We start from the raw sequence: 26668 nt of genomic DNA, 5'->3' as shown, positions 1-26668 counted from the left end.
CAGAAACTATTTGGGTCAAGAAATGGAAAGAAGCATGGAACAAGACACATGAACCATGGAGAGATGATAGAAAGGCCTGGAAAGAAAAGTCATTGAATGCAATTGTAGGGCTCTAAAACAGGCACAAAGATTAGGCAGTGGTCAGAACAGAGCATCTGAATAGCTACTGAAAGGAAGCGGATTTATAAACAGGAGTTCAAGCAACAAAGAATGGCTCCAGTGCAGGAAACAATGGTAAATAGGAATGACTGGGCTTGTTCAGGGCTGTGGGAAACATTAAAAAGAGTCATAAAATGCTTAAGTCTTTTATATATTCAAACATTTTAAGCATAGTATTTTCAAACTTATAAAATTTAAAATATTTTTCTTTTTTTCCTGGTAAACAGATAAAATTATTTCCTTTCATTCCTACCCCATTACTCAGTCTCCCTTTTAGGCTAAACATCTGCATACTCTATGTACTTACTTGATCTTCAGGAGAAAACACTTGCTCATAGTTTTCATAGCTTTTATCAGAGTAGAACTGTCTTCCTAATATTAAGCAGGTACACCAGCAGTATTTTAAGCAATTTACAAATTTAAGCAATTAACAAATAAAACCATTGTTAACATTTCATAAATATGTTTTATCCTTTCTGATACTCTTTTGAGCACTATTTCTAAAGAAAGGGGAGGTAAGGTAAATTTCTGTAAAGACTTTCAAATTGCCATACACTCAACATACTCAGATGTTTAACTTGGAGTTACACTTACATCTTTATTTAGGCAACTAAAATTGGCCTGGTTTTCTGAGGGCAAGACTACTTGTAGGTAGCATTTTTATTGGAACACTTGGGATAGCTGAGGAAAAAAAAATCAGGCCCTCATGCTGTTCTTCAAGTCTTAAAAGCTTAAACATTAAGGTAAGTATCAGTTGCTCTTAGTTATTTTAAATTAGCTGAACAATTCAAGAGAAGTCTGTTCGTATATGAAGGGCAGAGGGGGATGTTTGCCATGGAAAAGGTGATAAGGTATGAGCATTGTAAGACAAAGAGGAGACTCACTGCAAAAATTTCTGCTTGGACAGAACATGATATAATATCAGTGATACAAAGATGTCTTTGGTTACCCAGTAACTTCTGGTATGAAGTGGAGTTACGCCTTTCAGTTCCCAATAGCAGAATTAAATGAGTGATGCTTTGGTGAGGAGTGACGTTCAGGGAAGTGACTTTGGTTCTTCTGATTCAGAATTTGAAGCCTCTATCCCAGAAGTTAAAAAGCAAGCCACACAGCCACGACTGCTACTGCTACGTTATGTTAGTTATGTTTTGAATACAGATTCCCAGGAGCTGAGATTGTTTGATATGCCTATGCTCTTATGGTTCTCATGCGAGTTAGCCCTCCTGGACTGCTTCCATAGAATCAGTGAATCATAGAATGGTTTGGATTAGAAAGGACCTTCAACATCATCTAGTTCCAACCTCCCTGCCATGGGCAGGGACACCTTCCACTAGACCAGGTTGCTCAAAGCCGCATTCAACCTGGCCTTGAAAACTTCCAGGGATGAGGTATCCACAACTCTGGGCAAACTGTTCCAGTGCCTCATCACCCTCATAGTGAAGAATTTATTCCAATACTTTTCATCTCAGCCCTCGAATGTCTGTTCACCTTTGGCTTCGGTTTTTGCAGCACTCCACTTTGGGATCTAGATGGGATACACAGGGATCTAGACCAGTTTTACAAAGAGAATTAACATGGATTGTTGGCAAGATATAGCACCACCCTGATCCAGCCTTGTGCCTTTTTGTATCGTCTTGCCAAATTGTGTTGGTGCAGTGGTAAATGCAGCAGCATGCTCTCTCTTGAGGTATTAACATTTCTGGATTCGTGATATGTTTTGACATGATCCAGATGCCAAATACATTATTTATCCAATGCTGTTACCTCAAGGTATATCAGGCTCCAGATTTTTTAGGTGCGGGAGGAAAGCTAAACAATGTTTTCTGTTGAGCCAGAATTTGTAAAGTGGTGTTAGAAAAGCTGGGACAAACTAACTGGCAGGATTCAGGATTCAGAGCCAGATCTTCAAAACACCCCAATCTTGATTCTCACGGTTGCAGCTGACACACCCACACTGTGTTGTGGTGTTTTTTTTTTTATTTAGGCATTGTGCTAGAGGTGCCCAATATCAAAAAGTTACTCAGCCACTAAATCGCTGCCTCAATCCGAGCTGCATGAGGAGAATGAAGAGTTGGATAGTGGCTTATACACCTACTTTTTATTTTTCTTCTATTTGGACACACCAGTGAGGGTCAGAAATAAAGCCAAGCAGCAGCGCAGCACTGCTAGCGTTTCGCTTTCCACCACCGCAGCGTATTGCTCCCGCCCTAACGCACTCCACGCCACACGCTCGGATGCTGCCGCTTGGCGGACCCCGGCCCCCGCCGCTCTCACAGCCCCAAGACCCACCGCCACCCTGCCGCGCCGGGAGCCATGGCTGCAGGGGGAGCGTCCCCAGCGGGACCTGCGGCGGAGCCCGCCGAGCACTCCCGGGGCTGGCGAGCACGGCTGCCGGGCCGGGTCGGACCGTGACTCATCCGACAGCGAAGACCGCTGAAACTCCCGGGGCCGCCGGGTTCCACCGCCGGTGGCAGAGCGCATGTGCGGAGGCTCCTGCCTCCGCGCCGCTCCTCACACCCTCCCTCTCTACCGCCCTCCTTCCCTCCCTCCCTCCCTTCTCTCCCTCCCTCCCTCCCTCCCTCCCTGCCTGCTGCCCGCCCGCCGCCGTCTCCCTCTCCGTGCCGGCCGGGTGCTGAAGTTGGGCGGATGGCAGCGTTGCCGCTCCGCTAGGGACGAGCCGCACCAGCCCTTCCCGGGACCGCTCCGCGCCAGCCGCACGCAGTCCGGCGGGGGTGGGTAAGGCGCTCCGTTTGCATTTGAGCTTGAACCGTGTTAAACGGCAACAACATGTCTGCGTTACACTGATGCACGGCGAGGGTGGGGGAGACGGGACGGGGACGTGGGGGACGGGGGAAACCCCACCAACCAAAGGGGGGGAGAAGGAAGAGGTGGGAGGGAGGGAGGCGAGGAGGATAGATGGAGGGCGGTGGAGCGCAACAGAAAATGCATTTACCGGGGGGACCGGCGCGTGTCAGCGTGTGCATGCGTGTGTAACAACGGCGGCTGCGGCGCCGAGGCTGCAAGGTGGAGTGCGTGTGTCTCTGTATGTGCGTGTCCCTGCCCGCGGTGCACAAAGGGGTGGGCAGAGGTGCCGCCGCACTCTGCCCGCGCCCTCCTCCGCCGTCTTCCCCCTTCTCCATCCTCCCCTGATGTGTGTCTGGGGTGCCACGACTCCGCCGGGAGAAGCTGCTCTGCCCCTGGAGGGTGGGGAGGGACGTGGCCGCCCCCGGGGAAGCCGGGGGCACGGGCTGGCGGTGTGACAGCCGCCAGCTTCTAGATGAGGCAGCGGTGGTCCTCCTGCCTTTCCTCTTGACCTTCCTCTCCCTCTAACGTGGGTCTGTTTGGCAGTGTGTGTGTGTAGGGGTTGTAATTATTATCATTATTTTTGTTATTATTTTAATCCGAAGAGCCCGCGAAAGGTGAGGGTGACCAAACGGAGTCATTGCTCTAAGATTAAGAGTTGCTTTCCTGTCCCTCCATGCCCAGTGCCCCCCTTCTCGGATGCCCCCACCGTGCCGGCGAGGGGAGGCTGCAGGGGCTATTCCCCGTTACCCTTCCCGCTGGTACCGCGGGCACCGGCCGCACCGCCCTCGGCGGTACCCGGGCGGCACCCAGTCTCCCCCGCCCGCCGTACCCTGCGGCACGGCCATCCCTCTGCCTCCTCCCGCCCCTCCCCTGGAAATGTCGGCGGGATGCGGGAGGGGCGGCGAGAGGAGCAGGTGGCCGGGCGCGGCCGGCGGGGCCGGGGATGCTCCCGGCTCGGCCCCGGTGCCGAGGAGGGCGGGACAGCGCAGTGCCGGCGTGGCCCCGAAGAGCGCAGGGCTTCCCGGCGCCCAGGGAAACACCCGGTGCCGCCGCGTCCCGGGGGTGCGGGGATGCGGTAGTGCTGCCCGGCTCCGAAACCCTCGGTGTGCTGCGCTTCTCCTGCGATTCTTCACCTCTCCTTGGTATGAAACCGCCCGCAGTTAAGAAAGCTGAGGCTGCCTAGCTTGCTCTGCTGTCAACCCTGTAATACACAGTTCATAGCTACTTGACGATTTAGAAGGAAACCCTACCCGCACCATCAGGCTTAAAACTAGTGGGGGTAAAATTCAGAATTTTTGGTATTTGGTTTCTTCATTTCTGTATCTGGATTTTCACCAGTGTGTGTCATAGGTTTGCAGCCAGATGCTTCTGCAAAATGGATGAAATCTCAAATACACTGCTAGGTAAATGTAAGTTATACATCATCTGGCAATACTGTTACAGATAACAGGTGATAAATAGTTTCCTACAAATGTAATATTCATGCATTGCAAACGTGGGGAGTTCTATAAAGTAAGTTAATTCCTTTTTGCATCGATGGATGCTAGTGTCATCATCCTTACGTAAATCACTAGAGAATTTTCGTGTGGCATAGGACATTTAGGCAAACAAATTATCTTTATGGAGAAACAGTGTTACACTGTAATCACTGTTATCAAATACATATTTTTATTTGAGTTCACCTTCAGAAGAAGCAAAGTCCTAATAAAAGATACATGTGCCCCACCCCAGTAAGTTTATGGCCTAAGACGCAAAGGCTGTGGCACACACAAGCCCTTCCCTCCCTAAAATACGAGAGTGTTAGACAGTTACATGCATTTCTCCATCAGGCAGGGCCTTAGATCTTTTTAAATAGCTGAAATAAGAACATAATTTAATTAAAAGCATATGATCAAAAATATTGCTATAGTGAGTTGAACATCTATCCTGGCTTTGACTACAGTCAGTAGGAGATGCTTAAGGGAGGAAAACGTAAGAAATGCTATTGGTATACAGCAGTCTTCCTGGTATATCCTTTCAAGTTCCAGCAAACCATAGTACAGGGATTTCTGAAACTGGGGGTTGATCCCAGCCCATCATATTTAATAAGCCCTTGAATTTCTCTACTCCCTTTTTTTAATCTGTTTATACTTTGGTCTCAGCCACATTCTGTGGCAATGAGCACCACAATCTGATTATGACTTGTGTGAAAAAATACTTCCGTTTGTTTGCTATGAACCTGCTGCTTGATAATTTCATTTAGTTCTCCTTAGCTTTCTGATGTGACATGGATCACATCCTGTGTCTGTGCAAGGTGCTAGGGGTGTCCTCTCTCACCAGAGCTGGTACAGTGCTGGCACTTCAGGTACCTTTGTTTTATCTGTCAGTGAGTTGAGAGGTCTGCTGTGGGGTGTAAAGCCATATTCAGCCCTCAGTCTTTATGTTGAAATATACAAATAAGAATAGTCATTCTTTTTCTTGTTATGCAACATGGACACTTGTGCACAAAGAACTGCCCTGAACTCGTGAACTCATTTCAAGAATGAGCTGTTGAAAATTAACTCCCTGCACTATTGATTTGAATCGAAATCTAACTGACAGCTTGGTGACAAATTTCCTGTCCTAATTCAGTTTTCTATCTACTCTGAAAAGATGAAATGTTTTATTCTTAAAATGCAGTTCATCATTTTTAAGAAGCATACTAAATACAAAATACAAGTGATATGTCAAAAGGCATGTATCTATTAACTCTGTACATTTGAATTAGCATAACTTCTAATTGTTCTGTGTAACAGTCATCATAAGGATGTGCATACTGAGCAACATGCATAGTTTCATAAGTTTAAATGCCCCATAAAATTGAACTGATTTGGAAGGAGCTGTGACACAAGTTCTTCTCCCCAGGAGTACTACTGAGTTAGAATCATGCTTGAGAAGCACTAGTATTGATCAGACCAACATTGCAAGTAAGCTTCCTTGATCTCACCACCACCACCCTCCTCCCCCACTTTGAAATCCTCACAAGAGTAATAGAAGACTGAGAGACCAGAGGACTACAAAAACACAGCCTGGACCCAAAGACCCAGAAGTTCTCACAGTCTGAAATCAACAACATGCACAACTTGGAGCAACACAATCCACAACAGAGCGTAGACAAGTGAAGAATGGTGGAAGCCCATTTGAGTTGTGAAATCCATCACAAAAAATAAGATACTGGGAACCTCAGATGCAGTAATCCTCGTCTCCCAAAAGACTGAAAGAAGAGACTGAGTGGTATAATTATGAAGACAGGATAGGAGGGATGTCAGCCAGTCTCAGACTTAAACCAGTCTCAGACTAAATGTGAGAATGATTTTCTGCTTATGAGTGGCATGTATGTGTATATATGCATGTGTATATATATATATATGTGGCAAATGATATATATATATATAGTATATAAACTTTCCTACACAGAAAATACATTAGCTTGAATAAATTTTACAATCCTAGTATCTTTCAAATGGCACTTTCTTACTTGTATGAGTAAGAAGCATGCCTCTTAAGTCTGAAACATATGGAGATTCTTATGAATACACTAGAAGTGTCCTACGTGAAACAGTATTAGTTGTCACAGAGCTGTTCATCACAGTTCCTTTATCTCCCTCCTGATCATGTCTCCATGATGTCAGGTAGGGATTTCTTTTGCACATGTACCAAGGTCTCAGCTTCAGCTTTTGAAATGAAAAATACGTCCTCACCATACTTGCAGTGCTTATTCTGTAAATACAGAATGAGTTTTCTAAGAACATAAAATTAACATGATAATTGGCTTGAGTTAAAATTAGTTAGAAACTAAATCCTTCAAGAAATTTAGCATTTCTGTTGACCTATTCTTTGTTCTCAGTACTCTTAGTAATAATGTAATCAAACTTCCCATACTGTTAAATAAAAGCTTGTGCATAGGGTATAAAACCAAATGAATAGATTAAGTTGTAATTAAGTTTACCTATTCATTGTTATAGCTTAATGGCTATGGTTCTATGATTCTGTGATTCTATGATACTATACAGGCTGTAAGTAGGCTTGTGTGAGTAGCTTTGTTGCTGACTCCTGGGGGGTTACTGCACCCTCCAAAGGAGCTCAGCTTGGCACCCCTGCAGTTCTTGGCTGCAGTTGGACTGAGACAGGCAGCTTCATGCATGTCTCACTCCAGTCCTCAGTCAAGGAGGGAATTAACCAATTCAGAGAGGTCTTTTCTGCAAAAGACTTTGTCTCAATGCAAAGTTGGATATCTGTTCTCAGAAGGTTTCCCTTGGCACTTCTGCTGTCTCTAACGTGCACAAAGGAAGCAGCCATGCAGTGGGGACTGTGGCAGCAACCTCCGGGAATATTCATAGCACACAAACAGATGAACTCAGGGTCTGCACTGCTCCTGTCCAGCCACCATGTAACCTGGGCCTTGGCTTAACATGGGTTCTACAAACCAGCTGAGGGTCTTGATTCCCCAGCATGCTTTATGTGCTTTGCACAGCTCCAGTGGTGCAAAATAGATGTAAACTCAATTTAAATGATGGGTGTGCTTTGAATAGTTTTTGCTGTTCTGATATGTTAATGAATTTGGACTTAAATGAAAAAAAAGAGAAAAAAGAAAAAAAGAATGGAATTGATTTAAGATTGATTCTATCATATCTTCATGTAAAGTTTGAGTGATAGCTTTGTCTTTAAGTTCCGTGTTTATAAAATATGAATGACATATTTCATACAAAAAAAATCATACATTATTTACTTTGTCAGCAAATGACAGCAATTTCTTAGAAATCAGTAAATTTCTGGACACAATGTATGTGGAGAATACAGGTAGGGAAGTAGAATAGAAATAAAAGGTTAATAAAATCTGAAATCCTGGAGCCACGCATTACGTATTACCTAAAGACACTCAGACATCTTAAACACTACATCTGTACTGCATAATCTTTCTCCATGGAAGAATAATATGTATATGTATAGCCTAGTTTCTTCAGTAAGAAAGGGAGTGAATTAGTGAGTGATGCATTAGCATAGTTATGCAGCTTCTGCTACCAAAGCAGTCTCATTTAAGGCAGCTTGGTTGCTTTGTCTAGTGATGCCAGCTCTGTGCTTGCTGAACTATGAGATAGATCACAAGCTGGACCACTCTATATAGCCCTAACTCTATACATACAAACCAGCAGAGAGTATACCAGAGTAATGCTGCCTTCAAAGGGAGACTGCCACTCTGTCACAGCTCCCTGGTGTAAAAGTCAATTGATTATGTCACCTTGCTCTTTAATTTTAGTAAAAAGTGCAAGTCCAAGCAAGACTTGGTTTTATGCTGCTTTAGGAAGGCTGAGTAAGGTTTGGGCTGCTGCTGTGCTGTGTTATGTTTTGCTGTGTTGTGTTTTGCTGTGTTGTGGTATGCTGTGACAATGTCTTCATTTGTCAGCAATTCATGTCAATTGCAGTAAAATAATCCTGTGAGATAAGGCAATTAAACCACAGGGATCATGGATGAAGGCTGCCATGGTATCCTTAGCACAGGACTTTTATGCTTAGTGTGGTTCAGACAGCTTTCAAATGAGAGAGCTCAAATCACTAGGGACCCCAAGAAGCAATGTGTCTGTGGCAAGAAGATGCAGGAATTTCTGATATTTCTCACAGTACCACTGGCCAGCTTAGTATGACCATATGCACACTGATCTCCCCAAAGACTACATTAGAGAGAAGGCATAGAATCACAGAATAGTTTGGGCTGGAAGGGACCTTAAAGCTCATCTAGTTCTACTCCCACCCCAGCATGGGCTGGGACACCTTCCGCTAGACCAGGTTGGTCAAACCTCCATCCAACCTGGCCTTGAACACTTCCAGGGATGAGGCAGCTACAGCTTCTCTGCGTAGCCTGTGCCAGTGCCTCACCTATGTTAGAGTGAAAAAATATATGGTAAATTTTCATTACCATTGTTATTGTTTGTTATTTAAGTAACGAGAGCAACCTTCTGAAGTAAGGAACTCCTTATCCAATCTACCTTATTATGATAGCACTGCAGGCACCATGCGCTCTCTGATATTCACATTGTAGCAGACAGCAGTGTAGGTGGTGCTTTCTCAATGGTTTGCATCACACAAAAGTCAAGAACAGCGAGTAATAACTTTCTGTACAAAGGCTTCACAGGTAGCCCTGTTTTCATGAATGTAGGTGGGAAGTGTGGTCCTAATTACTCAGTGTCCCAAAGATACCTTTATTTCTAAGTCTTATCTTCAGAAATTGCAAAGTCCTAAAATATTGATTGGATATTTAATAGCTTTCAAGATGGTTTGGGGAAGAAAGGAGTGAAATGTCTATTTTTTATCATTCATATAGAATGGTTTGAAAATATATCCACAATTTATTTGGATGCTTAACTCTAAATAACTTTGTTGTAATGCAGTTGTCATATAATGGTCTGATAATCTAACTGATGCATCTTGATAACCTGGTAACTGGAGTCTACTTCCTAGCATTTTTTCACTGTTACCTGCATTATGTGTGTCCAAGTATTTTCATAAACACTGACCCTCACAATGTAAAAATGCTCCACATGATAATAATAGAGTCTCAGCTGTAAGGTAAGTATTGTGCTGACCAGAATAGTCAAGGATGTTTTAAAATTCTATATCTGTTTATTTATTATGCAAAATCAAGTCACAGAGCTACCACAAAAAAATGAAGTACTCATGTAGCGAGAATATTGAAAAGGATAGAGGGAATACCTCTATGCAGTGAAGTAACTTCTTAAATTATAAAGTTATGAAAGTGTCAGCTTTGAGCTGATAGCTGGGCATTGGTCAGTGATTCAGTATACAATGATTTGCTGTACAGAAAACTGACTATATTGGATTTGTCCTGCTCTCTCTCTGCAGAAGAACCGTCCCATATCAAGTATCTGTCTCAAAGCCTGCACTGCAAATTGCAATGTAGGATAGAGATACCTGACAGAGGTTGGACACTTGAAAAATCTTGTTAAAGCATCAGTGAACCCTGCACAAGAAAATTACCTTATTTTACTTCTACTATCTGTATGTCATCTTGCATCCAGTATCTGAAGGGGGCCTATAAGGATACTGGGATACCTATAAGGATACTTCATTAGGGACTGTAGTGATAGGACAAGGGGTAACAGGTTAAAACTTAAACAGGGGAAGTTTAGATTGGCTATAAGGAGGAAGTTCTTTACTGTGAGGGTGATGAGGCACTGGAATGGGTTGCCCAAGGAAGTTGTGAATGCTCCATCCCCGGCGGTGTTCAAGTCCAGGTTGGACAGAGCCTTGGGTGATATGGTTTAGTGTGAGGTGTTCCTGCCCATGGCAGAGGGGTTGGAACTACATGATCTTAAGGTCCTTTCCAACCCTAACTATTCTATGAGTCTATGATTTTGCAGCATAGACTACTCAGAAACTGATAAATCCACTCCTGATTTTTTTCTATTTTTAAACTAACTGGCTCCTGAGGGCATTTACTGTGAGATGTGTTCTATACTCCTTCAGCCATTGTCTTAGCTCTTATTAAACCTACTTCAGTTGATCAATAGCCCTCTTTATCTAAGGACATCACAGCTGTTGTTTCAATAGCAGTCAGTGAAAAATACAGAAATAGCATGTTTTTCACATGGCTGTCTTAAGATTTCCTTATAACGTAGCCAAGGTAGCACAGCTCTGTTGGATGTAGGATTGCACTGAGCACTTTGTTTACTTTGCCATGACTCTCAGTTCTTGTTCGAGTCCCAGGTTATGTCTCTGTAAAATAGTAAAAGCCTGAGGTTTTGCATCAGAACTTGATCGTCTATGCACTAGAGATTTAGAATGGTTTCAGACCTGACTGGAAAGTTACTGCAGTCCAGGGACCATAAAATGCTTGTATGAGGCTGACCTGTTATCCAGAGCAGGTCAGTCTAATTAAGTAAATGTAACTAAATTGGCCATTTGGCCTGAGAGCCAGAGAACAAGCCCTGGAATTGTTTAGCCTTCCAGTACAAACACATCACTTCTCTTCAGGATCTAGCCTCCAGCCTCTGACTTTGGCCTTCCTCCTTTCTCCTTAGGTGTACGATATTAGATTCAAACAAAGTAAATCCATATTCACTGTGATTTACTTACCAATGGATCCAGGTCACCTTAAATCACTGATTTGTTGTTGTTAGCTTATATTGTTCCCTTGATATTCGCCTACTACAAAAAGTAGTAGTATAATTTTTGATGGTTCCATTTCATTCACAGTAGAGGGGAAGGTTGTCAAGTTGTACAGAACATGTGTGTATAGGATCCAGTTAGAAACAGATCTGCTTCATAACTATTCCAAATTTTTAATTTCAGACCAAGATTTACCAGGTTGTAATACATTTAATGTTTATAATTTTTAATCCATAATCATAATGTTGTGCACTAGCAGAAGTCAACATATTTATATTGACAATATATCCATCAACTTTAGTCATCAAATTGCTAATCTTCTGTAAAATATTAATATAACCATCTCATGCCGATCTCAAATAGATGTAGTTTTAAAACTTGTATTTAGCTTAACTCATTGTCTTTAATTATAGTGACTTCATTCAAGTCCTTCATGTGTTTATTACTGTTAATATTGTATCAAATCTGTGGGATGAGGTGGGTATGATTTATGTACAATATTGATTTCTAGTACACATAGCAGGAGAGAGAATTGTTCAAGGATATTCAGCATGGAAGTGTAAAGTTTAGGAAAGGGGAGAGGCTCATATTTGTATGTGCACGATATAATAGAAAAATTAAATACCTTGTGTGACTTTGCTTCTGCTGAGCATTTTTCTTGTTCAGGCATATAATGCTGTGACAAATCTGTGATGTGGTTTCATACAGTGTGTCAAAGCAGGTGACATTTCAGGGATTTTTAGGAAAATAGAGGATCCAGAAAGTTCAAAAGAGTGAAAGAGGAGGGGACTATCCTTCACGTTATTATCTTGAGAATCTAGACAATTTGGTAAGCACTGAGAACAAATACAGAGCACATTATGAAAAGACTGTTACTGGCTTTCCAGATTTTTGGGGTTTAGACCTGGTAAGTTAAGGTAATTGTCAGTCATGCCATCTTTCCTACAAACTCAAGATACAGATCAAAATTCTAGTTGTTTTCAAGGGTCAAAATTTAACATTAAGAATTTTGTCTTGCTCTCCGCTTGACAGCTTCCCTTTTACCAAAGTAATGCTCATATATAAAACATGAGAGAGAGCTTAAGATTCAGAAAATCTCCAGATCTGAAATTCTCTGGGACAAAACCAGAAACTGGCAGCTGGGTCACCAGTCGGTCTTTCTGGTCATTCCTAGACATTCTGAAGATGACCAGAGCAAAACCCAACCAATGTAATTACACTGTTCCCTTGAATATGTAATAAGAATATCAATATGAAAAGTATTAGTTATGACAGTGTTAGGAAAAAAAAATCCTTGGTAAGCAAAAGACTTCAAAAAACATGCAGACTTTGGATGGTTGAGCAATGTAGCCCTACATTTTAACAATCAGGACAAGAAAATGGAAGCGTATAGCAGGTAGCACAATACCTTCTGTATATATCCTGACATTCATCTTATCAATTCTTTAAAACAGTCTGGGATTTTTTTGTGATACATTAAACCTTACCTGTAGATCTGTCATCCTCATAAAATGAGGTAACTCCAATAAAGTAAAGTCGGTCAAATAACATCTGTCCTAGCTTTACCAAATTAAGTATAAAAAAATTCTGTGTGCACTTCTTTTGGCTCAGTTGCTAGTTTTTATGATAAAAGATCCTGTAAGATCACAGTTATAATACACATGAGAAAATATTTTTACAGGTAATAACAGAGATTGGACTAATAGGCCAACTCATGCTTAATTCTCGTAATGAATGTAGCATACCTTTTCTAACTGCAGATTACTCTGAATTTTAACAGCACCACATCTTTGGGCTTTATCAGAGCTTGTTCCAGGAGAGAGTTTTTAATCAATCTATATCAGCATACACTTTATATATGCTTATATGTATTTCTTAGTAATTTAGCCTAAGATACTGCAAATTAATTGCCTTCTGCTTACCACAGTGAAAGGACACATGCATGGGCTGTGGCATAAATTACCACCAATCAGTTCTTCCAGTAAATTTGCCCTGAGGTCAGTGCCCTGGGGCTGATGTCCTGAGTAACTGCAATGTAGTGTATTTCTTAATTAAAAGAAGGTACTACATGTCACTTCAAAGATGGAGGGAAAGTTCTCTTTGAATTCACGTAACTATGGTCTAAGAGAACTTTTATGTAAGAAGGCTACGTTTGTCTGAAACTGTAATTTATTGCAGACCCGGCTGTAGATGGGATTCATTTGGTTTAATGATCACAGGGGTTTTAAGACTCCAAATAATTGAATTGCTATTAATGTGTAAGGCATTTTTCCATTAACTTGAATGAACTTCTGTGGCAAAAACTATACTACATGCAATCCTAGCCAGCAGTCGTATTTCAGACATGTGATTTAGGCTCTGTTAAGTAGACCATGCTGGACCATGAGATCACATGCAACAAGGGGTCTGAATCCCAGAGGCACCCTGAGTGTCCCCTGTGCTCTCAGTTGCTAGCTGCAATCACCTAAAGACAGTATTTTCTGTTTTAAAACCAACTTGGGTACTACTCCTGCAGATTTCCTTTTTCTTTGTTTTTTTCTCTATGTTAAACCCCAAGTTATGTAGGTGAGAGACAGTTTTAAATTGTGCTACAGTCCTATCCTCTAAGGTACAGAGTGTATCCAGCAGAGTGCCAAGCAAATCAACTGCTATCAAACCAGGCTGGCAGCGTGTGCTCAGCAGAGTTCTGGATTAGACTGCTTTTCATTAGTATGGCCAATTCCAGCAGGTGTCTTAGTAGTAGTTGTAAGAACATTGGAAAATAGGAGCGTAGGCTGGAGGGAACACCCTGGCTAATTGCATCCCAGTCTCCGGCTGTTTCCAGGAAGCAGTTCCTACCTTTCCTTCTTTTTCTGGATCAAGTTAATATTAAGTGCAGGAAGTTCTTTTTCACATCTGTTCTTACTCAAAGGCTGTTCCAGAGCTCCTGTTGAAAACCTTTTTCTCATTTCCATCCACATTTATTCAAAGACAGCTTATTCCCCATTTGTTCTCGTGCAGTCATCCATATTAAATTGGTCTCTCTCCCTTCCCTTTGTTCATTAATCTCCCTCCCCTTTAAATACTTTTTCCGGTAATGCTCTTTAGATCAAACAGACATTAGAAGATGGAGGAAACCCTCAGAATGCAAAATCTTTGTATCTGGTAAAAAAAGGAGACTCAAATGCCGTGGCAGCAGTACTCTTTTCCAAACACAGAACCCCTCCTCCAGCCCTTTCACTTAGTAAGTCCATCTGCAGAGCTCCCTGGAGTAGGAATGCAGTAGGCTGTGTGACTGCTCCATGAGGATCCTCTCACATTTAAATAAAGATGATACCTTGGTAAGGAGGATTCAAGGTGCAGCTGACACCTGAAGAAATCTTAAGACTGTGCTGCTTGAGTTTCAGTGCTGTGACTCAGTGAGATCCTTGCTGGGAATAGTGGCAGCAAAAGACATGAGACCATGTGTGTGAGAAAAGGTTCACCTACATAAACTTTGGGGGAGCCTAAAAGTATCTTTTTTGTTTCCCCCACCGTGACCAAAGTACATTTCTGTGTTGATTTGGATACAAGAAAGCTTCAGTGTTGGTATAATTTGTCTTCTCAGACAAAATAGCTTTTCCAGGCAATTCTTCAGCAAGTTAACTTAAAAGTGCTTCTCAATCTTGGCATCTGGTAGGACTAGATAAATAAACAAAATATTAATATAGACACTTAGATATTAGTTTAGAAGAGCAGGATTCTAGCAATAAAACTGTGGTCCACCTACGTAAGATTGCAGAGGACAACCAAAAATGTCATCACTTTGATTCGTTGCCGCATGAGTCATCTTCAAAAGAAAAGTCAAATCACAAGAGAAAATTAAACATTTGTCAAGGAAATGAAGAATCTGGGCCACTAGGATGAATTGGCTGGTTTCTTAGTGTTCCGTCCTGTTATGAACTAGGTATGTGAACTAGACTCACGTTCAGACTTGAGTGGAAGTGATCATGCTGCTTTATGTGAGTTTCACATTGAAAAAAGTTGTCTTTACACTCAGGAAGAGGTTTGAGCTGACAATAAGCATGCTGTATCCTTTGTCCTACTATGCTCCAAGAAAAATACTCAGGCCTGTCTCAGGACAGGGACCTCACCAGGAACCAAAATTTGGTTGCGCCCAAAATTATGGTGGCTGAAAAAAAGTCCAGGTGTCTGATGTGATCAGAAGGCAGTAATGTCCCCCTTCCAAATGCAGTTATGTCATTCCTTCAGTTTATTTTTTATATTTAAAAAAAAATGTATTATTCAAACAAACATAAAGCCATTCAGAAACTTTCTAAATTTGGCTTCCAGACTGTTTCAGATTTTGAATGCCTTGTCACTGCTTCTGAGTGATGCATAATGGGACTATGAAGGTCAGTGCTATTAGCACATTGAAAACATTTCCTTCCTCATCTCCTTCCTAAGATGTTGCATAGGTGACACAACAGCAGGAAATACATCACTAGTATTATGTGCGTGTGTCAGAAAACAGTTCCCTGATCAGACAAAGCAGTGAGTCCGAGGCTGTAGGTATGCATACACAGTTTGTTAAAGGCTGGTCTGGAGCTCAGACACCCTCAACGAACGTGGGAACAACACTGTTGGTCTGAGTGCCCAAGTGATAAGCACTTACGCTTTGAGTATCCAATGGTTACTCCATCAGGCATTCCACATCCCACCCAAGCCTGAGTGCCTCAGCCTCGCTGGCTCTGCTGCTATTGTGATGCCACACACAGCCACAAGAAATCTTGTCATCTTGTTCACAAGACAGTGATGTAGATGGACCATGGGAACTTGCCATGCTTACAGTTGGCACAGGCCTGTGGCATTTGTTCCCCTGTAAGCAAAGTTTCTTAAAAGCAGACAGAAAGTTTCCCTGGCACATGTTTATTCTTGCTAGGACTCTAATCTAATCTACAGCTCCCCAGAATAAAAATTTCAGGTGTGGATTTAGACAGAATATTGTTGGCAAGAATATCTAACCTTTGTCAGTCTTTCTCCAGAAGTCATCAGTCATAGCGCAATTATAGCAATAAGTGTATAAGTTAAGGTGAAGCCACAGAAAGAAAATTCAAGAGGTTTTAAGACATTTAGGTTGTATTTTAAAAGCATCTATATATTTTTTCCAGAATATTAATGAGAATGGGAAGGTTAGCAATAGATCTGCAGTAGTATGTCAGGGTCAGTGGCTGGGGATGATTTCTGAGAGTAAGAGCAGACATACACTTTCTTAAAGTGCTTGTGCTACTGCATCCTGAAGGATGGAACAAAAACTATTCTCCACAAAAGTGTCATAGTACTTGTCCACAGGTCTGTCCAAGTGAGGAAACGTGAGCTCAAATCAGTAGTTGCAAGGCAAAACTTCCTATATGTCCACATAATGGAATGTTGAACATCAACGCAGGCCTCCACCCTAGCAGAAAAATCTGCAAACTCTTACTTTGTGACTAAACATGAAGGCAGTTCAGTTTAATTCTGACTAGTTCTTTCCACAAAACTACAACAATTTTTTCTGCAGGAGGAAGTGCTTGAGTCAGCTCCACAGAGAACAGTTTATCCTATTCACTAAGTAAAATGAATCTTCTATTGAGATGCTAAATGTTTCATTGCCTTCCATACAGACCTTTCATAAGATCTAAACAACTTTTTATGCCACATTTATATACATTGTGAGCCTTTTGCCCCTGGCTCTCCAGCTGTTTCCTTGCTTACATCCTGAGGCAAGAACTGCTAAACTTGGGGAGCAGGAAAACAGAATTATTTGGTTGATAGAAAGTTTTAGAGAGTGTACAACTCAGAACTGGTTATCCAGATCTTCCAGGAAAAGATAAAAATTTCAAGAGCAGAAGAAATAACCAGCACAGTCTGAGAGAACAGAGAGATGTTAAAGGGACCTTTAATGTGTGAAAGGGTAAGAAACAGGTAAAATAGACATAAAGATTGCAGTGGTAGATAACAGTGAAGGGTACTGAAACAAGAACATAAATCTGGACGCAAGTTAGTGAAAAAAGAAAAAAGGAAATTAGGGAAGAAAAGGTGAACTAAATGGCTACAGTGATACAATCTTGGAAGTATGGAAAAGGAACGTAGGACACTGAAAAGTAAAGGTCAGGAGGCTGAGAGGCTTTTTACTGTGGAAATGGAAGGAGAGAAGTATTTTAGAGATCAGAAAAATGAACAACAGTATTTTGCAACGGATGAGTTTATAAATGGAGAGAGGAGTTGATGGTGACTGAAGTTTAAAAAGGTAGGAACAAAGTGATTTGAAAAATTATGGTACAACAGAGAGAAAAATTTGGAGAGGAGATAAAGACATTTTCTGTCTATGCAATTAATTTAAATTGCCAGTGCAACATCAGGGAGAAGAAAGCCATTCATCAGTGGGTAGGAGGCTGAAAAGAGCAAGATCTAACCAACAGTAAACTGACTATCTGGGTTCCAGTGTAGACTTAAGGCAGTAGGAAAACATGTCGTGGGAGAAAGAAATCCAGCATTAAAGAGCTAGAAAAAGAAGCAGGAGATGCTGAAGAATTTTATGCAAAGGACTGAGGGGAATGGAAGAAATTTATTATTAGTCATCTTTTAAAATAAAGTGATTTCTGATAGCCTTTGATTATTAGATGTTTGTAGCATCTGAGGAATTCAGTCTTTAGAAGACGTTTGTTCAGCCTGATAATTATGAAAGATATTATGCAAGTCCTTCTAAAAAAAAAAAAAAAAAGTGTTAAAATAATACCTTTGTGTGAAATAAATAATAACATATGGACAACACGTGAATGACCAAAAAAGCCCTACAAAACCCAGGTTCAGATTTCCTTTGTTATCTGCAACTAGAATTTCCTCCTAAGACACACAAAACTGTGTGCCATTCAACTAAATTTTCTTGATCTGGGGATAACAGATCACAGCTAAAGAACTATGTAACACTTCTGTTCCCTCTCCCATCATTCCTTCTGATCCTACCCCACACTCAAAATAAATAAGATACCTCTGCCTAAATAAGAGCAGATGACCTTGAATAGAAAGATCATCTTTTGATAGCAATGAAAGCTTGTGTCATTCCTAGATTTGTTTTATGTGGCAAATCTACTGGAAGCTCATCCACAGCATGCTTTCAATTACAAGACTTAGGTACTAAGGAAAAAGTCCTCTGTATCTAAGAACCCACAATGTTCCATTCTCCTCATACCCTTCGGTACCCAAATGTCCCCAGTCAAGTGCCTTGAGTGCCTATTACTCATGCTTGGAACTGCTTCCAGCTAAGTCACAACCCGCTTTCATCAGGACATGTTTTCTGCCTGAGATCCCAACGGACCTCAGTCCAAGAGACATGCTGAGAGTGTGCTTCTCATTTCCTAAAAGAGCTGAGCTCATCACAAAGCACAAAGAAAGTTATTCCAAAACACAGCCAGAGAAGGAGTTTGGTCAGAAGTAAGTTTTGTGGTGCTTTCATCCCTCCTGCCTTCGCCAAAACTGTTGAAATTTTCTCTATTTTTCTTTCATAAAATAAAGCTCCTGCTTTATTTTATTTTAGAATGTAAGACACATGGGTTCTATGCCAAGTGAATCTGAGGGAATTCAGACCTTCCTTTCCCCATCACAAGAAATGGTCTCCCTTTGAACAATTCTTGTTGATGCTATGCTGCTTTGCAAAAAAGAAAAAAAACATACTCAAAACCCCATCAAACAATTAAAAAGTAATTAGCCAAAGAGGCAGCGAAGTACTCACCATTACAGTGTTCACCTAGGAGCAGGAACACCTTGATTTCTGCCCTGTTCTAAGCACTAAAGAGTGTGGGAGCCACATTACTTAATTCTGCAGTATTGAATAAAAGCAAGAAAGCACTTCCATTGTTTCCTTTTTCAAAGCATACCCTAGTCTTTAATGTGTTTTTAAAAGGGATGACTCGGGGTCCTAAATCTAGAACAGGGCCATGGCTGCAAATGTTAGTCCTTCTGTAGTTCAGACTTGGGTTTCTCAGTCCCAGGAAGAGGCAACGTAAAGCACTGCCTTAGTCACCAGTCCTCCACTCTTGTTCATGCAACAGCTTAAGCCAGTCTAAGCCAGAACTGCTGCTAGTCTCTCCCTGCCAAAATATAAGTGACCACAGTGAATCAATTGAGACAATTAATCGAACAGCTAATCATTTGTTTCTACTAAATTAGTTTTCTGCCACAACACCTATTTGATTTGGGTTACCACCTGGGTACCACCTCCAGAAAGCAGGAGTTGAAGGACCAATAGCTTGGACTTAGGTTGACCAAAGCAGCATTCTTGGGGTGCTGCCTTTGGGAATTCATTCTGAGATGTCTCACCCTGTCAAGGTATTACCCATGCCCAGGTACTTTTTACAAGGCTGTTCCCTTCTAAGAGGAGAAAACCCAAACACAAACAGGAAAACCCAACAACAACAAAACCAAACAAACCAAAAAGCTCTAAAAGCAAATGGCGTATTGACTCTTCGCAGCCAGAGCTGTCCGGTCTGGTACCTGCAAGCCAACTGAGCAGGGCCAGCTTTGGGAAACCCAGGGCTCCCCACAGTGCACTGGAAGCAGGAGCAACAGGCTGGCTTTCTAATTTCCTCATCTTGGTAACAGTGCCCGTGTGAATTCTGCAGGTTTTTTTTTCTGGTGTTCTAGTTTTAGTGGGCTCCATTTTTAAGTTCTGAGTTTGTGCTCGTTTTTAATATTTTTGTTATATTACAGAAATATGATCATATACAATAGGATTAACATTACAACAAGTAACCTAATAAAGATAAAAAAGGAGGCGCAACTTATGAACTGTTGTTGCAAGGAATGGAATGTAATTAGGGAGAACATTAAAAACAATGAAGTCTGGGTGCCTGCCTGGAACAAAGACAAAACTCATAGTAAATGCTACATGCAACAAATAGCCTGACAAGTTCTCTTCAAAGATCTGCAGTTATTAAGTGAACGTTCAACCTGACCAGACAACCTAAAAGGTATTTATCCTTGCATAGGAGTTCTGCAGCTATGTGGTTATCCAAAACCTATAACTAGCAAATTAATTTCTCCTCTACTCCTTAGTTTCTTAGTTCCTAGTTTCCCTGTTTTGTTGTTTGGGGTTTTTTTTAATAAGTAGAAATATAATCAATTCTCTTGAAACTTCATCTGGGTGAAGGTATTCACCGAACCTGGATGGAGAGTGCACTGAAGGCAGACCTTTTCCAAGCATTTCTTCTAATACAGCATTTGGTCTGAGCACTTCTGGGAGTTGTGTCAGGCAATTTTGGAATTATTGCTTTCTGAAAAGAGACCATTTGTTTTTAATGTTTTAAATGCCATGGGGACATCAAACAAGACTGTAAGAAAATTACTTCCTAGGGTCAGGACCCATGCTAATGACAACAGAATGTTGATGGATTTAGGAAACTCCACTTAACAATTATGATTTATCTGTCAGTCCCTGCTCCAGAGGCCCATGGAAGAGACAAGAGGCTGTCTGTGAAATTATTAACATGACAGAAGTAACATATGGGAGATGAAAGTAGTCGTTTGAAAGTGGTCGTAAGACTGAAACAAATAATGTACACCACCTTTGGTAATTCCAGACAGGGCTCCTTTAATGCAGACAGGTTCACTGTTGTGGCCCCACGCAGTAGCTTAGAGAAATGCAAACAGTAAATTTTTTGCAAGTTAAAAGCTTTTTTCTGTTTATCAGCATTTCTCATGTATCTGTCATTATCATGTCCATGAGCCTCAGAATCTTAAAAATCTATGTCTCAAGTCCAAGCTAGATTTTTTTTACTTGATAGTCAAAAAACGGAAAAGACTCGCTTACGCTCTTCTAATAGTCAATCACTTGTTCTTCCATCTGAATTTCAAAAGTAAGTTTTAAGTTCACAATAAGCAGAAAAGCACCTGCATCTCTGCATCCCCTAGCTTTGTATCTGCTGCAACCTGTACACAAGTGAGAGGTCTGGAGTCAGTTCAAAACTGGAAAGATTTTAAAATCAGAGGTACGTTTCATGACATGAAAAATTATTTTGTACATGAATAACTGAAATACATCATTTCACAACATGTAGTCTCCAACTGATGTTGAAAGAAGTAACTTACTGAGACAATAACCAACAATTTAGTCAGGCTTCTTAAATTTTGGGATAGCCCTCTGCTACTAAATCATCTTTCCTCTCCCGTTTGTTGACTGTCTCTGACCGACTGGTGCCTGGCCTGGGCAATGGAACTTCCTTTATTAACTATTTATTAAAGTCATGGTGAAAGGCTGTTGTAGCAAGTCTGAGGCTTATGTTCTTCAGTGTAAAACTTGGTCTTAAAACGCCTCTGGCCCATCTGCAGACACACTACCAGATGTGAGTCATAGCAGGATTGCCTGCTGCCTTCTTTGTACAGTTTAACACACTGAGAAAGTGTCCTTATCTCCATCACCAGCTTTTCTAATTAGTTAATGTAAATATTAACTCTGCACTGCTGTTTTTTCCTGAAAGGAATGTCTTGCTTGTATGCTGACCGATTTTAGGATATGAGAGAGCAGTGAAGATGAGCACTAAAAGACAAATTGAAGAAAGAGTAAGTGTGGTCTTTTAGGAGGATACAACAGCTTACTGAAAGGGAACACTTTTAAAACCAAAGGGCAGTAAGAGAGGGTTTTATGCTAAATGAAGCTGTAATTATCAGGGTTGCAGCTGGAGCACAGAACTGATCTCCAGTTAAGAAGCATGCAAGTATCTTTGTGAGGAAACCGACTTCTTTAAGCCTCCCATGAAAGTGACACAAATGCACAGAAACAGGAATAAATGGGGAAGCAACATGTCTCTCCATTGCTGCAATAACTTAGATGGAAAAGGTCATACCATTAAAAGAGAAAGGGTGATAAAAGCATATCAGTAGACCGCTAAGTTTGCCTTGTACTTTGCTGTAAAAGCGAGGATCATCAGGCTGAGTGTTCTGAAAGCTTCTCCATTCAGCGGGACTCAAAAAAAACAATTCCTACATTTTGCTGTGAGTCAGGCCAGCACGATGTTTTTAATGGGCTTTCAGGCTTGATTTTGGAAATATTGTAGTGTCACTTATGGTAAAACTAGAACAAATAATAGCATCTGTCTTGAATATAGCTATCTCAGTCCCATTACACCATAGCAATGCCATTAGAAGCAAACTGGTTTTTCCTGTCCTGTCTATTAAGTTATCTTCTAAAGTGAGAGCATTCCTGCCAGGAAAATTCACCATGTCTAAAGAATGATTAACTGTTTATATTACTTCAGCTTCTCCATCTATTGCAGTTCCTCATTTCCTTTGGTTTATGTTTTGAGTATCACATAAAAAAAAAGTAATTTATTGCCATCATTTGATAAAAATAGCCTCTGTATCTGAAGGAGGACAATGTTTAGTTTTCATCTAGATTAGTGTAATAGTAGTTACACTACCATAGGGAGACTACGGATTATTTACTCCAGGGTTAGAGAAATACAGCTTTTCAAGAAGATATGGCATACGAGCTTTGTTGCTGAATTTGGGCTTGTTTTTTTTTTTTGTTTTGGGGATTTTTTTAAACATTGTCCTGCTACCTTTCCAAAGCAAGCATACCAGAGTAACCCACATAAATTGAGGGCGTGCTCACAGGGTGGTCAGTGTTAGCTGTCACGGAAGAAAATGATTGAGCAACAATGTACATTGTACAGTATGGGATGAAAAACTCAGAAACTCTTTCATGCTGTTTTGGTGACAAAACCTGACTTGGTTCTGAAGACCAAAGCATTATTTTCTTGACTGCAGCTTAGCCTTCATAAACTCACTTGAACTAATAGATTTTCAAAGCTAAGGTACTAGAAAGGCATAGTTACAGCAGGAAACCAGACCGAGCTTATTCCTGATATCTGAGGTCAGTCTGTTTATACTGCATAGTTTCCGAATCTCACTGACTCAAACTGCAGTTTCCTGACGCTATAGGGCATAAGCTATCTTCCTTTTTGCCAAGTCACTCTGAACTGCCACTAGGACCCTACAGTAGATATCTCTGTGACTGAAGGATAAGCACTCTCTGAATAGCATTGAAACTGTGTAAGGGAGGATGGAGTACAGAGAAAGGAAACAGAAAAAGCTGAGACAGCTGGCAGAGCTGCTTTTGTAAAGGAAATCAAGGTGAACACCTGCAAACTCCTGCATCATGGCATATGTCATCCTCTTGAGCAAGGAGTGGGGAGTAAGCTGTCTTCTGCATTTGGCCAGGACTAATCCTGGCTCATTTAGAAAACACGGTGTATATGAACTATTGCTTGTCTTTTGATAGAAACAGCCACTTTGTCTCTGCTTGTTCTGTAGCAGTTTGACATCTCATACTCAATATCAAGCTTCTTGACTATCAAGCAACTAAGCAAAAATCTGAGTCCTAAACCAATCCTAATAATTCCTAGATGTATTTATGATTCAATGACACTAGGAAGCAGCTATACAAATAATAGATTAACTGTCTTGTGAAAGAAATACCAGGGAAATTTCTTAATCTTTGAAGACTTTTCAGGCAGCAATTGCTGTGTATCACTTAGTTTTGCATCCCTGACCCATCCAGTTGTCCAGACAGGAAACTTTCCAGACAGTCCATGTGCTGACATGCATTCACAACTAAATACGATATCATAATGGTCAGTAAACTTGGTTTTGGTCACTCAGTTGCTGTAAGCATGGACAGGAGTAATTATATGACAACTTACTATTCTTAAAAATAAGATTTATTTTTCACAGGTTTTCCTTAAACCTCAGATGCTATAATTATTATTATATCTGATATTATAATATTATAATTCTCTGAATACTCCTTGACTGTTCGATACTACTTGACTGAGCGAAGCTCTAGCTTTTCTTCTCTGTTATGGTCAGAGGATCCCATTCCTTCAGTTGTATCATCTACTTGTCTGCTGAGGTACTCAAAAAGGAGTGACATAATAAGGAGAGGTAGCCTAGATGTTTGTTACAGAGGAGATTAAATTATTAAAAATTCTAAATATTCTTTTTTTCTAATTATTGTTGTGAGATACTGCTGAACCCAGGACAGATACTTAGAATAACTAACTTGCTTCTAGCTACCATGTATTTGCTCTAGAGAAAAGAATACAACCCAATGCCTTTGTACATACTATTGCCATTCAAGCATGATTGTTTTATTAAGTGGAAAAGCTTTGGCAACATAAAAAGCTTTTTTTAGTATTTGCTTTAAGTTAAATACATAACTTGCTATGAAGGAACACTGTTTTCTGATGTAAAATAACCAGGTACTCTGATGTAAAATAACCAGGTACACCCTACTGAATCAGTAGCAGTTAGTTAATTGGAGCCAGGTTTAAGGTCTTTGTTCAGATCATCAAAAGCAAGCAAATATGGTTTGGGTGCAAGAAGAACTCTCAGTGTATTCTCTAAATATTGGTTTGGTTTTTCCCAACAAGCTATTTACAAATTCTATAACTTGAGCTCTGATTTCTCCTCTGAATTGTTTTCCCATTTTTAGTCATACCACAGCAGTTTTCCCTATTCATGTGGAAGCACTCCGGGTTTTTGAGCACAACTGCTTGAAAACAAGATAAATTGGATTCCAGAGGAGAATACAACTTTTAAATCTAGGAAATTAGTGGTTTATAGGCAAGTGGGACACTTATATTATCATAAAAACATTGTATTCTACTTTTAACTTGCTGGGGTCTATAGGAATGAGTTGACACAGAGTCCTGAACAGTTCCAATCTAGAGGCAGAGACAGAAATATTTGTCCTGTCCCATGAGCATCAATAAGGTTATCAATAATGTTCCTGCCCTGAACAGTGAAAAAAAAGTTTCTCAAGCATAATAACCCTTCCTGAATAGAAAATATGGAAATTTGGTTGGATTACTTAAAACACTGGGGTTTTAGAATTTATTTTGATTCCCAATATAAATTGATTAATTTCAAACCAAAGTTTCTTTAAATGAAAAACCAGCCTCCATAGTACAAAACCAAAACAAACCAAACCAAAACCACTTCAGTGAGATGCTTTGGCAGCTCCCAAACTTCCTTTAAAAGATGATTTTCTTTTAAGAGGACACCTATTGAGGACAATTGCTTAAGCAGTCAGTTTCAGTTTTCTCAGACTTAGACTTTTCTAATTAATGTTTTATTGAAAACTTACTGACCAGGCCTATTCTAGACTGATGTGGGAATTGGCTAGCAGTTGGACACTGTGCAAAAGAGACATGACATTTGCAGGGCCCAAGGAAGAAATGCAAGCTGGGAATGAGGGCATAGAAGTAAGGTGATGTTATATAAAGCAGCTTCTTTCCTAGAAAGATCTCGTAGTGAGCAGAAAGCGTTACTGATTTTGTTTACTGTGACAGCAAAGGGAACTAGGGAATCCAAATTGGGACTGCTTAATGCCCTTGCTGTGGAAAGCATCTGCAGTTACTAATATGTCCTTTGCTGAACATAGCTGTAGTATACCAACATGTACCGTGCCAGTGGTTAAAAAGCTGACATTTCACAGGAAATGGATGTCATCAGTATTTCATTTTGATGGAAAAAATATTAAAATCTAAATTTCCCATTACTCCATGGAATAGCCTTTGTGATGGTGATGCCCACTAAACAGCTTATGTTCTGCTTATTGCAGGGCTTCAGAAAACTATGTATGTGCACACAGTTGCAGAGCTTCATGTTCCTGTTGAAATACCTTAACATAATAATTGCTTTGCCAATTACAAATTATCTCTGCTTACAAAGCATCTCCACATTTGTAGGGTAAATTTTCAAGAAAAACAATATGGGGGTGTTCTTTGCTGCTGCTGCACCTCCCACCACCTTTGTTCCTGCTGCTACTACATCTACCTCACTAGCAGAGGAGGTGATAAGGTTCACTGAGACAGCAGTGGTACTTGCAGCAGAAGCTGTACCCATGGAGGTGGAAAAAATGCAATGATGAGAGCAGTGTCAAAAGAGTCAGGCACATGTAGGATGAGTGGGAATTTATGCACTCCTAGGAAGAGGAAATGAGATGCTGGAGAGATTACTAAACCTTTTTATTCCTCCAAATCAAATGTTCCTTTTTTTTTTTTTTTCATAAAATCATAGAATAGTTAGGGTTGGAAAAGATTTTAAGATCATCAAGTTCCAACCCCCCTGCCATGGGCAGGGACACCTCACACTAAACCATGTCACCCAAAGCTCTGTCCAACCTGGCCTTGAATACCGTCAGGGATGGAGCATTCACAATTTCCCTGGGCAACCCATTCCAGTGCCTCACACCATTACAGTAAAGAATTTCTTCCTTATATCCAATCTAAACTTCCCCTGTTTAAGTTTTAACCCATTACCCCTTGTCCTGTCACTACAGTCCATAAAGAGTCCCTCTCCAGCATCCCTATAGGCCCCCTTCAGATACTGGAAGGTTGCTATGAGGTCTCCACGCAGCCTTCTCTTCTCCAGGCTGAACAGCCCCAACTTTCTCAGCCTATCTTCATATGGAAGGTGCTCCAGTCCCCTGATCAAGGACGTTGTGCTGGACAGTGTTGAGCACTTTGCACAAGTCCAGGTAGATGACATCAACTGCTCTACCCCT

At 40.9% G+C, this 26668-nt stretch overlaps 1 protein-coding gene across 3 annotated transcripts in view; it reads left to right on the top strand.

The window, feature by feature from the left end:
• Positions 1-2729: 2729 nt before the first annotated feature.
• The window catches only part of RGS17 (regulator of G protein signaling 17), a 75911-nt gene continuing 51972 nt past the window's right edge, over positions 2730-26668 (top strand). Inside the window, exon 1 of one of the 3 annotated variants that reach the window (XM_057406111.1) lies at positions 2730-2895. The gene's annotated coding sequence lies outside the window, so the exon portion shown is untranslated. The remainder of the gene's footprint in view (positions 2896-26668) is intronic. The other 2 variants (XM_057406093.1, XM_057406102.1) reach the window with 2 other exon arrangements.

Source organism: Pezoporus wallicus, unplaced genomic scaffold (assembly GCF_028554395.1).
Source record: "Pezoporus wallicus isolate ANWC-B61680 ecotype Strahan unplaced genomic scaffold, APGP_CSIRO_Pwel_v1 contig_3817, whole genome shotgun sequence".
Classification (NCBI taxonomy): domain Eukaryota; kingdom Metazoa; phylum Chordata; class Aves; order Psittaciformes; family Psittacidae; genus Pezoporus; species Pezoporus wallicus.
This window is presented reverse-complemented; position numbering and strand designations above follow the sequence as displayed.